The 15209-nt window shown below is 40.9% G+C and overlaps 1 long non-coding RNA gene across 1 annotated transcript in view; it reads left to right on the top strand.

Moving 5' to 3' along the window:
- Positions 1–15209, top strand: part of LOC126175698 (uncharacterized) — a 408285-nt gene that overhangs the window by 346726 nt on the left and 46350 nt on the right. The window lies entirely within an intron of this gene.

Genomic DNA, 15209 nt, shown 5'->3' with positions numbered 1-15209 from the left:
TTGCACGCGTCTCACGTTTTTCGGCTTAAATTTTACAAGTATTGTCATAGCTACTAGAAACGCACACAGTTTCAGGGCCATCTGTATGGGTTTGGAATCTGAATAGAACTTGGAGAAATTACCGTATACTTTTTAGTCCATTTTAAAGTCGTATTATATTAAAAAGTTTTTTATTTACATAATTTTTTCTGCTTTTTAGCCACGTGTCTCTGAAAATTTTCAGCGATTTTGAACGATTTGCAAAGATTACAATAGAGAGGCGTGCAAAATTTTTGATTTATCTCAGTTTCTCTTTACTTGAGTCATCCGAGATATTGCTTCTTCGTAAATATATCACGGACAGTGGGAAAACCGGAACGGAAGAGAGTCGAAGGATTTGAGATGTGATACTACAAAATAATGTTGAAAATCATGTAGACAGGGTTAGGAATGGAGAGGTTCTTCGTAGAATTGACGAGGAAAGGAATATATGGAAAACACTGACAAGACAAAGGGACAGAATGATGGGACATGGGTTAAGACATCAGGGAGTAAATTCCACGGAAGCTGTAGAGAGTAAAAACTGTAGAGGAAGACGGAGATTGGTATATATCCACCAAATATTTAAGGATGCAAGTTGCAAGTGCTACTCTGAGATGGAAAGGTTGGCACAGAAGACTGGTGACTCAAGAAGAGAAAGAAAAAATTTGAGATATTGTGAGAAAAGACCGTGAAGGTAAAAATTAGAAAGAATCGAACACACACGGAGGCTTATCAGCAAACGTTCTTGCAGCGAAACACTCGCGAACAGGAAAAGGGGGCAGTGACAGTGGTACGCAAAGTACCATCCGCCATACAACAGACATGAAAATGAGTTACTATTGCATTGCCATCCAATCCTGAGCTGTTTTGAAAGTTTCAAATCCGTAGCTCATCGGGAAGTTTGTTTAAAACCAATTTCAAAATTTGTACTGAACGGACAGATAGACAAAAAAAGTGACCTAATAAAAATGTGTAAAATTATATTTATTCGTATGGCTACGGTCCCTCTCCCCCCCCCCCCCCCTTTTCCCCCGTCGGGCAGACCGTTCGCCGGGTACCGGTCATTCAATTTGACGCCATTTCGGCGACCTGCAGTCGATGAGGATGATAGGATGATGATGAGAACAGCACAACACCCACTCCCTGGGCGGAGAAAATTGCCTCACCCAGCCGGGAATCGAACCCGGGCCCAGAGGACTGACAATCCGTCACGCTGACCATTGAGCTACCGGGGGCGGACTGTAAAATGATAGATCTTGCTGTAAAAATAACAAACACGCTTTGGTCTCCATTATTAGTCTTAGAACTAACGTTTAAGAAACACATTGAGTATATTCGCTGTAAAGGAGCTAGTCTAGTATATCAAATAAGAGACAAAAAGCTTAAATATCAAGACTAAACTTATTACCTGTCAATTTAATTTCCAAGTAATTATATACAGTTCTGAAATTTGGTCGTCAATATCAGGTACAAAAGCTGGGGAGATCGAAATGAATCGATATAGATTCATTCGCAACTTGTTTGCACTGAGCTTTAAATATGCAAAATTTTCCACAGGATAGAAGAGACGGGCGAATAACGTTTACACAAAATGAAATACTTCGTTCCAAGCACTTATTGAAGCCCACTGGCAACATCCCACCTAACCCCAGATTCATATTTGCTCGTAAGAGCCTAGATATCCTATTTAGTTTCTAAATTAGAACAGCATCTTAAAATTTGACAGTACATAGTGAAAAGACACTCGTTATGTATACAAAATCATTTCTGTAGCCGCTCAAATAAAATTCAAGAACTGAAGAAGTAGCAGTTCCGGCTCTTGTACGAAGTGAAGAACCCAGAACATTTCTCGGTCGGTCGGCCATTGCTTGATAGTTCGTCTGGAGCCCGAATCATTCCTCGCAATACATATGGATCACAAAGTCAGCCGACAACAGTTGTATGTTAAAAGGCGGGATCATTTCCTTCTGAAACTCGGAACTGAAGATTACCTTTCCCCTTCCTCTTTCTGCCCATCCATCAGTGTGTCGACCTTCGCAGACGTGCTTATTTCAGTCTCAGCTAGTGTCGTACAAGCTTGCGATATGTATCACATTTCACGAGAAATAACACCACAGGAGCAAAGTTGACGTCAGTGCTCTGTGTAGTTAAAGCTGCCAAAGTAAATGATATGTCAATATAGTTGTTGCCACAGCAACGGCTTGGCTACGGAAGCAAACAGCTCCTTGTAACGAGAGCATCCTGTGCTGATAACACGTACAGCGGAGCGTGCAAGGAACGCAACAGCTCTTGTTGCGAGACAAGGCGGGAATGCTGCACCGTGTGCCAGCGGCCTATGGAGAGAGCTGTACGGCTTAGCTGGCTGTATCACGCTTGCCAACTTATACTTTGTACCTATAAACGCCAATTTTTTTTTATCCGCCGCGGTCGAGAGGCAGTCTGTAAAAATGCACACGTGTCGGCTAGAAGAGGACGGAGATAAAGGCAGATCTGGAAATATCTTGGCGGCTCAGGCAACAGGCCAGCGGCGGAGGGGGAGTGGAGGGGGCGTCGACCGCCCACTCCTCTTCTCTCCCCCCCTCCCTCTCCCTCCCCCACTCCCATCTCCCTCCCCATCCCAGCAACTCTCAGTGACACAACGCGAGCGGAGCGACGCATTCGCTTCAGTGAGACTAATTGCCAGACAATGACACATTAAGATGGTCGACAACAACTTCGCCTGATAAATGGGGTGTCAAATGGCTTTCCACTGCTCGAGGTGTAGCAGTGTTTTTCAAATGAGGGGAGAGTAAAAGATCAAAAGATGGACGAAATGAATCACATCCAGTAACTACTGTACCATTTGCTTATATGACCCTACACGTTACTGAGCTCTCTGCTCATCTTCAGGTATACAAATACATAATCTCAAAACATTTTATTGTTAATACGGCTATTTCACACTCACTGATTTACGAGCTCATTACACCACTGAGGAAGAGCGGTGTTTTAACAATCTAATTTACTTAAACTTACGCCATGAATGAGTAAATCCTATCAAGACTACCTCTTTTACTCTGCAAAGGAATGCGTCAGTTTTGAACCCACAGTGCACCGAAACGGCATTCGTTCACAGATCGTTACTTTTGCATTGCTCTGCTGACGTGGTTGTCCAGCTGCAAGACTAGAGGAATCGGCGTCACAGATTCAAATCTGTCTCCAGCTTTCTTCCACGTTACTATTTCCAGTGGAACTTGTAAGGCGGCCGTCTGAAATTATTATTTAATTATCTTGCTTCATTACGAAATCTGATTGTGAATGCGTCGGACTAACCAACGCCATGTTATAAGAAAAGTTTAAGCACGACCGGTATAATATTTTACTTTCACCTCCACGAACTGATAACTTGAAATTAAAAAAAAGATAGAAAATGTTGACGATAATTGGAAGGTTGGTGTAGGCATTGCTAATGATGTAATATACTGAACGACTGAATCATTAACACAAGGGCGTGCTGAAAAGTAATGCCTCCGAATCTTTTATGTGAAAACTCTAAGCCTTTTAAATAAAACAAACGTTACTAACATTCTACATCTTTATTCTTCATGTCGATATAGTTATTTCTCAAAATAGTCACGCTGCCAACGAACACATTTCTCCCAACGAAAGTCCAGTTTGTCGATACCGTCACAGTAGAATGTTTGACTTTGCTGACGGAGCCACAACCTCACATTTGCTTGCACCGCTTCATCGCTATCAAAGTGATGTCTTCGTAGGTGTTCTTTAAATTTTGGAAACAGATGAAAATCAGGTGGAGCCAAGTTGGGACCGTATGGAGGATGATCGATGACAGCCACTCGTGTGTGGTCTGGCGTTGTCTTGGAGCTATGGACGAACTCTTCAAAGTCGAAATTCAATTACAGCATGTTGTTTCTTATCCAGCGACATAGTTATGTTACACACTGTCGTCTTAGACGGTACGGTTCGGAGCTCTCTAGTGGCACAAGGCTGCGAATATGTAGAGGTGAAAAATAAAGATGTAAAATGTCAATAACGTTTGTTTTATTTAAAAAGCTTAAAGTATTTTCACAAAAAAATAAAGAGGCATTACTTTTCAGCACGGATCTCGTAATATGGCGTCATAATAATTTAAAAACTCACTCATGCACATTCTTGCAACTACATTACTTATCATACACTAAAAATCGTTGATGTTAACATAATTAAACGATGCAGCGATGGCTGTGAAGGACGTTTATGAAGCGACTTTTTATTTTAGTACCAAACTTCAACTAAGAATCGATATAACTATATGGTCATGAACTGTAAAACAGTCAATACAAAAAGCAAGTTATCTACATCTTATTTAAGTTTCAGATTCCAAAATATGATCGCAAAGAGTGATAGAGAAACTGCACTTCACAAAACACTGTCGAACTTAGCTGGATTGCTGTCGTGTTGACAACGACGTTGCGTATTTTAATGGCATCTCCGTGGCCAATTTAAATCTCATCATCCAGGACGATAAATTTCTTCTTCCCCCATTGGAATACCTCCCCTGCAATTATGGCAAGCCACGCTTTTCATCCAGACAATACGTTTTCATTCCACGGCACCTCAAGCGACATTTAACATCATGTTACCAGCCGGTTACCCGTTGAAAATCCTTTGAAACTCACAGAAAAAGCCACTTCAATCTGATAATTATATTCCAGTGTACTTTTGCATATAAATAAATCATGCAAAAACGTGACTTCCGTCATTTACCTCATCCGTTTATTTTTTAGTTGCTATTCGGGGAGTTAAAGTGCCAACATCGACCTTCACTTTGCCTATCCTCCATTTTCATATGAATCCATACCAACACGAAGAGAACAATACGTTGCAAAACACTCACCGCCGTCATCCACACTACAGACGCACACTAAACTATTGCTAGGAGAGGTGGCCCCCATACTACATCACTGTATCGCACGAAAATGAGTTACACAGTTCAAAGGAAGGAAGGAATATTGGGTTTAACGTCCCATCGATATCGAGGTCATTAGGGACGGAGCACAAGCAAGAATTGTGTCAAGGATGTGTGAAGGACTCGGCCGTGTCCTTTCGAAGAAACCATCCCGGAATTTGCCTTAAGTAATTTAGGAAAATCACAGAAAACCTAAATCTGGATGGCCGGACACGAATTTGAACCGTCGTCCTCCCGAATGCAAGTCCAGTGTGCTAACCACCGCCACAAGGTTCAAGACAGAGCGAATAACAAGACAAAACACCGCACTTTACATAGCAGAAAAATCAGTTAAGTAAAATTAATTTTACTGTAGAAATTTTTACAAGAGTGCTTATGGAATTCATGGATTCTTCGTTTCTTTTTCTTATATTGACCCACAACCTAAAGATTCACTTAGTCCAAATGCCCATATTCTCGTTGACAGCCTCTGCTGAAAACTTTTCCAGTTCCACATCTAAGCAGATTTCTCCATCTGTTTTATCTCTAAGTGATCTACCAACTTCGCACAACACGAATTTTCATTCACATGTCCATACACGCAAAAGCCATATGAGGCCACGTCCATATTGTATAGCACATGTTTCAGCTCTCATGATTTTAGAGCACAAAGTCGTTCCACTGTACGTTTTAAAACAACGTACAACAACCAGTTTCTCCAGCTTCTCCACTGGCTTGGGGTAGCTCTGCGTCTTAAGCCGCAGGCTCATGCGTTTGTCTGCTGGGACATTTCTTCATGCAGACAATGTTCTTTCTTACAATGCAAGAAGTGACAAATGCATACTTAAATGAGAGAATCTGGAGAAGTTTAAGATGAATAATTCCAGTTCCTTTGCATTTTCGCCACCTCAAAAATCATTCTAGCTTCTGTGCAGAACAGAGATTTCTTTATTCCAAAAGCCCTGCTGGTAATAACCGCAGCGTCCGAAAAAATTAGCACTCGTTCATTCCTGGACACTTCTTCAGCTCAGATTCAGACTCAAAGAAGAAAATGTAAAACGATCTTGGAGGCTGAAGGGAAATTGGAACATGACTGCTTCTTAGTCAAGATACAGTACTCCTAAATAACGATATTATATTTCCGCATGGTGAAAACTCTGAGATCATTTTCGAATAAAACGGTTTATGGTCCTTTATGGAAATTTTCAGAATGAATGAAAAACATGAATCTTTGTAAGGTCCTCTTCAACAAATCCGACCCCCGCTTTTGCAAAATCCTGGCTACGTTCTTGGCAGTGTGGTAAGGGAAGCCATTCTGCTCAGCATGGGGTGATAATGCACAAATATTAACCTGCGCGTAGTACACGGATTTAGTTCCAAGATTTCAGAGGGCAACGAAGGAGGTTTTTTATTTATTTATTTGTTTTCAAAATGTCCCATACAGTCATTCATACACAGGAAATGTTATATTGCAATTGCTTTCGACAGTTATTGGTAGACATTATTTGAAATCGTGCCATGGCAAGATATAGCATAGGATTAACAAAAGATTCGACATTACAGTCATAACAATGAAGAAGTTCTTTATTATATAAAACCAGGTCAGTAGGAATATGGGATTGAGTATCAATAAGGCTAAATACGTGTCTTCTGACAGAATACATACGGGAACATGCTGATGTCAGTAACTATACATGGTTCGGAATTTAAGAAGACTGAACTGTTTAAATATCTGGGATCGATCAAGACCCATTACAACGATGACTCTCATGAAATTAAGCAAAGACTTTTGACAATAGCAAGGATTATTTTATAGTAATAAACCAACTTTCTTCAAAGCCTTTATATAGCTTCACTAAAATTATTCACTACAAGACCAGTGGTTAATACGACATGCTTATGAAAAGCCAAGGTTAATATCGACCTGTAGTACCAAAATAAAGAAGGCATGTTGCGGACAAGTTTCGGACTGGTGTGGCACAGGTGTTTTCATATGTTAGGTACATCACAAACACGTTAAGCGGAATAGGTGTTGCAATAACAACGAAAACTCAGGTAAAGTCATTGTGTACAATCGCAGGGAAAACACGTCGGACAAATATCAAATATTTCACCGCTCTTTCTTCTACTAAGTTTATTAAACGTGATTTACGAGAAGCACTTAGCTGTTATTTGTAACAATGAGGGAAGTTGTTGCAACCAATTACAAGTAACGTTTTTTAATTACGATCGGTAACCTGTTTCACATTACCACGGCCATATAAAGTGAAAGCCAACTATGTCATGCTGTACTTGCCTTAAAGATAATCACCCATTATGTCTGATCCAACAGCCAAAGTTAGATCGCAGCTTTATTTACCTCTGCAGACAATATCTTGGTGTTCTAAATAGTAGTGTACTTTTATTAAAAGTCAGAGTTTCGGTAAAATAAACGTTGTGTAAGCAAATAACTAACTTCAGTCTAGTTACAGAATCTAATCTATCATTTTCATTCATTTTTGAGACGTGGTACATGAGAAGTTAGTGTAATTAACGCAAATCATACAAAGAGCAAGAAAAGGTGAGCTTCGTGAATCACGTTATGACTGTACAATTATTCTAATCGATTCGAATAGTTCCTTACGGTATTTGACTCACTTGGAAAGCCTCTACTGCGAATTACTTTTGAAGTTAGCGCCTTAAACTACATATTGGAGAGAGACACACCCTGAAAACTTATATTTGTTGTTTTAATAGTATAAATTCTGTTTGAATGATAAATGACCATTAATAAGTACCTTAGCAAGGCGCCCATAGCTAGAATAATAAAAATCTCTGAAAATACTTATTTATATTTTTTTCCTAGAAAGCTCTTTTTAGGATAAAAGATTCGCTTCCACTATTTTCATACGTGGCTGCATAACGTCTTATAGGACGAAGTTAATTTATTCATTTGTTTCTTTGAAAGCAAACATTTTGAGGTTCTACCTACAATGACAAAGTAAAACGAGACTATAAAATCACCAACCTATGACAAATGATTTTCTTTCTATAGTACGACTAGTTTCGGAGTTTTAACCCATACCATAAAGTGGTTGTGTTGACATACATCGGTTAAGCGGAGATTCTTGCTGCCCTTTGTAGCAGTTCATTACACTTTCACTTAAGGGCGACGCGATTTTTTCAGAAGAGTGGGAAAGTGGAAGCAAAAAGTTGGCTTATTGGGCGTCTGGGCGCGTCTCGCAATGAAAGACAACTGTTTATGTTAGAATTTTGGCTTTGGAGCCACCTTGATCGCTCTGAATTTTAAAAATACTGACATTTTGTAATTTCAGACTTAAATTACCTGAAGACTAGGGCCAAAAACTTCAAAAAGTGGCAAAATATTAATATGATCATTAATTACTGGCGGCGGATTCAGTTTGGTTTTCACCCGTATTTGCCTCTTGTTAGTTACATCTACTATATCTACGTGATTACTGTGCTATTCACTTTATTAAGTGCCTGGCAGAGGGCTCAATGAACCACCTTCAAGCTGTCTCTCTACCGTTCCACTCTCGAAAGGCGCGTGGGGAAAACGAGCAGTTAAATTTTTCTATGCGAGTCCTGATTTCTCTTGTTTCATCGTGATGATCATTTCTCCCTATGTAGGTGGGTGCCAGCAGAATATTTTCGTAATCAGAGGAGAAAACTGGTGATTGAAATTTCATGAGAAGATCCCGTCGCAACGAAAAACGTCTTTGTTTTAATGATTGCCACTCCAATTCACGTATCATGTCTGTGGCGCTATCTCCCCTATTTCACGATAATACAAAACGTGCTGCCCTTCTTTGAACTTTTTCAATGTCATTCATCAGTCCCATCTGATGCGGATCCCACACCGCACAGCATCACTCCAGACTAGGGCGGACTAAGCAGTCTCTTTAGTAGACCTGTTGCACCTTCTAAGTATTCTGCCACTGAATCGCAGTCTTTGGTTTGTTCTACCCACAATAATATCTATGTGATCGTTCCAGTTTAGTTTATTTGTAATTATAATCCCTAAGTATTTAGTTGAATTTACAGCCATCAGATTTGTGTGACTTATCGCATAATCGAAATTTAGCGAATTTCTTTTAGTTCTCATGTGAATAACTTCACACTTCTCTGTATTCAGAGTCAATTGCCACTTTCGCACCATACAGCTATCTTATCTAAATCATTTTGCAATTCGTTTTGGTCATCTGAAGACATTAAGAGGCATCTGCAAACAATTTAAGAGGGCTACTGACATTGTCTCCTATGTCTTTAATACAGATCAGGAACAATAGAGGGCCTGTAACAATTCCTTGGGGAACACCGGAGATTACTTCTGTTTCACTCGATGAGTTTTCGTCTATTACTACGAACTGTGACCTTTCTGACAGGAAATCACGAATCCAGTCGCACAACTGAGGCGATACTCCACAGGCAAGCAGTTTGGTTAGAAGACGCTTGTGAGGAACAGTGTCGAAAGCCTTCTGGAAATCTAAAAATATGGAATCAATTTGACATCCCCTGTCGATAGCACTCATTGCTTCAGGAGTAGCTAGTTGTGTTTCGCAAGAACGATATTTTCTGAATCCGTGCTATGTGACAGTAAATCATTTACTTCGAGGTACTTCATAATGTTCGAACACAGTATATATTCCAAAACCCTACTGCAAATCGACCTTAGTGGTATGGGCCTGTAATTCAGCGGATTGCACCTACTTCCTTTTTTGGGTATTGGTGTGACTTGAGCAACTTTCCAATCTTTAGGTACGGATCTTTCGGTGAGCGAGAGATTGTATATAATTGCTAAATATGGAGCTATTGTATCAGCATACTCTGAAGGTAACGTGACTGGTATACAGTCTGCGCCGGAGACCTTGCCTTTATTAAGTAATTTAAGCTGCTTTGCTACACCGAGGATATCCACTGCTACGCTGCTATGTTTCTCATCTTGGCAGTTGCTCTTGATTGGAATTCAGGAATATTTACTTCGTCTTCTTTGGTGAAGGAGTTTCGGAAAGCCGTGTTTAATGACTCTGCTTTAGTGGCACTGCCATCAGTGACTTCACCGTTGTTATCGCGCAGTTGATGTAATGATTACGTCTTGCCACTGGTGTGATTTATGTATGACCAGAATCTTTTTGGGTTTTCTATGCAAATACCAATTCTTAATTTCAATTCAGTCAGGCCATCTGTTTATGTCAGTATTTCATTCGCGGTAGTTTGGGGTAACATTCGCGGGCGTCCGCAAAAACTTATCCAGGAGAGGGCAAGATTCTAAAATTGCTGTTATTGATATAGCTGATTCCGCTAATTTGAAGACGTCGTTTTGTGTATGGAAGCAGTTATAGGTGTCCATACTTTCTTTTTTGAAGATAGACTGCTGTCATTCCCAATAAATTAAAATCTTAACGGGGCTTGAAGGCTCAACGGAACCGACCGACCGCCGTGTCATCCTCAACATAACTGCATGCGGATATGTAGGGGCATGTGGTCAGCACACCGCTCTCCCGGCCGTACGTCAGTTTTCAAGACCAGAGCTGCTACTTCTCAATCAAGTAGCTCCTCGATATGTCTCACAAGGGCTGGGTGAACCTTGCTTGCCAACAGCGCTCGGCAAACCCGGACGGTCACCTATCCAAGTGCTTGCCAAACCCGACCACGCTAAATTTCGGTGATCTGATAGGAACTGGTGTTACCACTGCGGCAAGGCCGTTGGCTTCGTTTCTACCACCTATGCATGTTTCATTAGAGTGCACAAACTGCATATTTCTATGTTATTAATTTCATTATGGATCCCATTTTTATTTTTGAGCTATGGTCCTAAATTACATCCATTTATGAGTAAGTCAGTTGCATCGGACGAGTTACAAGATAAAGATTCAAAATAAGTATTCACAATGTATCAGTAATGTTAGGTTGTCAGTGAAAGTCAAAAAACTGAAACTGAAAAAAGCAAAAGTGAGAAATTCAATACATATAACAAAGAAAAAATACCATTCAGCAAAACTTCTCAAAGTAGAGCTACAGCATATAACCTTTAAGAATAATAAAAAAATACCTTATTTAGTTTGATACCATCTATAATATTGTTCGCTTATGAAGCTTCACACCTGACCATTTCAATGCGTTTCTTTTTGCATTACTTTCGTACTTGTCTTTTTTAATATCGACGGAGATAATTGAAGTTAAAGGAAGCTGCATTATTTAGATTTGTTCGTGAAAAGTGCATCCCAGGCTTAACATTCAAGTTGATGAATGTGGAAATCCGACTCAATTAGTTTCAGGTTAGACTGTAGAACAGAATGGAACAGCCTAGGATCCTAAGAGTTCCGCCTCCCCACCTGGAAGCATAAGTAAGCATAAGTAAGCATCGAGCCAACTTGGTTGTGGACTACGTAGCTCCGTAACAACATCATTTTTATCTCAAAATATTACGCTTTTTAATCTTTCATAAAGCAGAAAACAGCATTGTCTCTTTTCATGTTTTGCATTTATTTCGACAGATAAAGCATTTATGAGTAGAACTAAGGCCATTTTTAGGATTCTGTATCTCAATCGTAAAAAAGGGACCCTTATAGGATAACTTTTTTGACCATCCGTCTGTCTGCCTGTGTGTTCGATTGTTAAAAACCCTTTTCCTCAGGTGCGGGCAAACTTATCAAGTTGAAATTTATGTAGCATACTAAGTTATCAAGTTGAAATTTATGTAGCATACTAAGTTCTACGGTCCTATGGCGGTGAAAAATCCTGAAGCTTCTAAGACAATTGAATCAAACGATACGGCCTTTTGTGTCACATGCTTTGATACCCTGCCAATATCGTAATCGGCGACAGTGGAAATCGTCGAAATTCTTGATTGCCGAGATGAACGAAGTATATACCGGGTGATCAAAAAGTCAGTATAAATTTGAATAAATCACGGAATAATGTAGATAGTGAGGTAAAAATTGACACACATGCTTGGAATGACATGGGGTTTTATTAGAACCAAAAAAAAAAAAATACAAAAGTTCAAAAAATGTCCGAGAAATGGCGCTTCATCTGATCAGAATAGCAATAATTAGCATAACAAAGTAAGACAAAGCAAAGATAATGTTCGTTACAGGAAATGCTCAATATGTCCACGATCATTCCTCAACCATAGATGTAGTCGAGGAATAATGTTGTGAACAGCGCTGTAAAGCATGTCCGGAGTTATGGTGAGGCATTGGCGTCGGATGTTGTCTTTCAGCATCCCCAGAAATGTCGGTCGATCACGATACACCTGCGACTTCAGGTAACCCCAAAGCCAATAATAGCACGGACTGATGTCTGGGGACCTGGGAGGCCAAGCACGACGAAAGTGGCGGCTGAGCACACGATCATCACCAAACCACGCGCGCAAGAGATCTTTCACGCGCCATCTGTCGGACATTTTGTAAACTTTATTTTCATTTTTTGTTGTAATAAAACCCCATGTCATTCCAAGCATGTGTGTCAATTTTTACCTCTCTATCTACATTATTCTGTGGTTTATTAAGTTTTCAAATTTATACTGACTTTTTGATCGCCCTGTATATATCGTTGTCGGCTTTTTTTTCTCACCTCGTAGACGCTACTAGTCACTCAAGTGGCTTCTCAGTCAGCACAAAAGAAGTTGAGTACATATCGTTCCAGTTATCACAACATGGAAAAATCCCTGGCGATAACGGGAATCGAACCAGGGTCCTCCGCATAGTAGCCAGGTATGCTGGACACTGCTTTACAGTAGGGAGACAATTTTTTTTCGGGACTTACTACAATTGTCTCGCTACTGTAAATACCTAAATACCTAGCATACCTAGCTACTATGCGGAGAACCTTGGTTCGATTCCCGTTACCACCAGGGAATTTTCCATGTTGTGAGAACTGGATCAATATGCACTCAACTTCTTTAGTGCCGACTGAGAAGCCACTTGAGTGAGAAGCAGCGGCTACGAGGTGAAAAAAGCCGACAAAGGTCAGCAGATCGGTGTGCTGACTCAACGCCCCTCCAGACCGCATCCAATAACTCCACTGGCAGAGGATGGCAGGGCGGTTGGTCGGTCCCGATTGACCCATCACGACCAGGACGCGGAGCTTTGCCTGCTTGCCTGCTTATTGCAGCTCCTCTAAACTATAAAAGTAGATGCAGTTTCAGCAAGCCGTCAGGGCTATTGGTTGTCCGTGGATAAAAGTTAACTACTGTCGTGATTAAGTTGTGCAGAACGCGAAGCGGGTGCCCTTTGGGGATAGCTGTCAGTGAAGCATATTACAGCTGTGTGTGCGCATCGGTGGTGTTATGGATGTGTGTCAACAACCGGCGACGGGCCCTGTGCTGCGTGTCTGACCGATCCTTTCCCGCAGCCCGACAAGGCTGCACGAGCAAGGGGAGGAGGAAATTGCCCCTCAACAGCGTGACAACCGGTCGAACATCATTTGCTTGGCGCTCGCCACTGCTAAATATGTTGTTTTAGAATCATTGTAATTTCTAGGAATACGCCAGAATACGGAAATGAATGAACAGTCTGTCCCTTCCCTCTCCCCCTCCCCCCTACCCACCATCGCTCGCCAAGATACTCTCTTACTCCCATCCTTCCCCCCCCCCCCCCACTAATTCCGTTGCGGACGCCTACGGTAACACATTTACCACTCTCTCGTTTGCCTCAGTTATATTAACGTCGGAAAACTGCAGCTATCGAGCAAAACAGAAAAACATGAGGGACAAAATGTGAACAAATTGAAAGATAATTTTGAAAATACTTACGATTTACAGCGACGCAGCACCTCATTTTATATTCATTATTCGATAGGCGATGCGGGTACTCCTCTCGCCTAGGCAGCTGGAGAAGTGTCCTAGAACTGAGCGTAGAGAAAGCTGGCCTGTGTGAAACCGCAGGCCGGTTTTCTAGCGCGCTTGCGAAATTTCACTTTTCGTAGCAGATCTTGCAAATCGTTTTGCCAATACTTCTCTGCGTGCAGCTGTTTACCGCAAATTTACCGCACGCCGCATTAAGCCAACGTGTACTTAGGTAAATAAAAACGATGTATCACATTATTGCTTGCAACAACCTTGCGTCCACATTACTTATGTTAAATAGACGTCTCGGACGGTTTGTGCAGAAAATAGTTGATGTTAGCTTCCTTCGAGGTGAATTAATCGAGCGGTTTCAGAAGGTCCACAGATACGGGTGCCTAAAAATAGATTTAGGGTAGCACATGATGAAGTTTCGTATTAAAGGTAGACGTAAATAGATATAGACAGAGATAACTATAGGTAGACAGATAGGTGGATAGATAATTATGTAGGTAGGGAGGTACATAGACAGATATGGAAGAAAATGTTAGAACTTGATAATCCTTACTCTAGCAACAGAGTGTCCAGCCCTCATCTACACTTTTAAGCGTTTTATCAGACAGGCAAAGTTTTCTGATGCACTTGTTTTAGATGGATTCAAAAACCCGTTCAGCTATCCTGATTTACGTTTACCGAGATCTTATTTATGTGTACACAGGCTAGTTGTAAGTTATCGCAATAAGAACATGTTTACAACATTAAAGCATACTGTGTTAAAGCAACAAATGTTTCAAATGGCTGTGAGCACTATGGGACTTAACATCTGAGGTCATCAGTCCCCTAGAACTTAGAACTACTTAAACCTAACTAACCTAAGGACATGACACACATCCACGACCGGGGCACGTTCGAACCTGCGACCGTAGCAGTCGCGCGGTTCCGGACTGAAGCGCCTAGAACAGCTCGGCCACAGCGGCCGGCTACAACGACAAAATAAGCTTGCAAGCACATTAGATTTCGATAAATGTGCCTAAATACAGGAAGGTGAAACCATAAAAGGCTTCGTTCTCGATGGCAAATAAAGTGAACTACAAACACAGCAGAATGGAAGATTACTATGAAAACAACCCCTGCGCTCCAGAAAAAAATTTAAAAAATGCACCTAAAATCCCCATAAGCAAGCACCATGGAAGGAACAAACTTTCCGAAGATTCTTGAAATCAGCTAATGAGAATGGTGAGACGGTCCCACTGAAAAACCTACGGCCAATTTTCTTCCCTGTAGTTCTCCACCCTGAGACTACGTTCCGTTTCTAAGGATCTAGTCCACCGCACATTAAACCCAATTTTCCCTTTTTAGTTGTTAGTGTTTTAGTCTAATTGGATTCTTATAGTGCACAAGGTTTGGCAAACAATTAGAGTATTGAACGAATGAGTGTGAATGTAAGCGGGAGTTGAATAAATGAAAATGAAA

This window comes from Schistocerca cancellata, chromosome 1 (assembly GCF_023864275.1).
Source record: "Schistocerca cancellata isolate TAMUIC-IGC-003103 chromosome 1, iqSchCanc2.1, whole genome shotgun sequence".
Taxonomy (NCBI): domain Eukaryota; kingdom Metazoa; phylum Arthropoda; class Insecta; order Orthoptera; family Acrididae; genus Schistocerca; species Schistocerca cancellata.
Note: the sequence above shows the minus strand (reverse complement) of the source record. Positions and strands in the feature narration are given on the sequence as shown.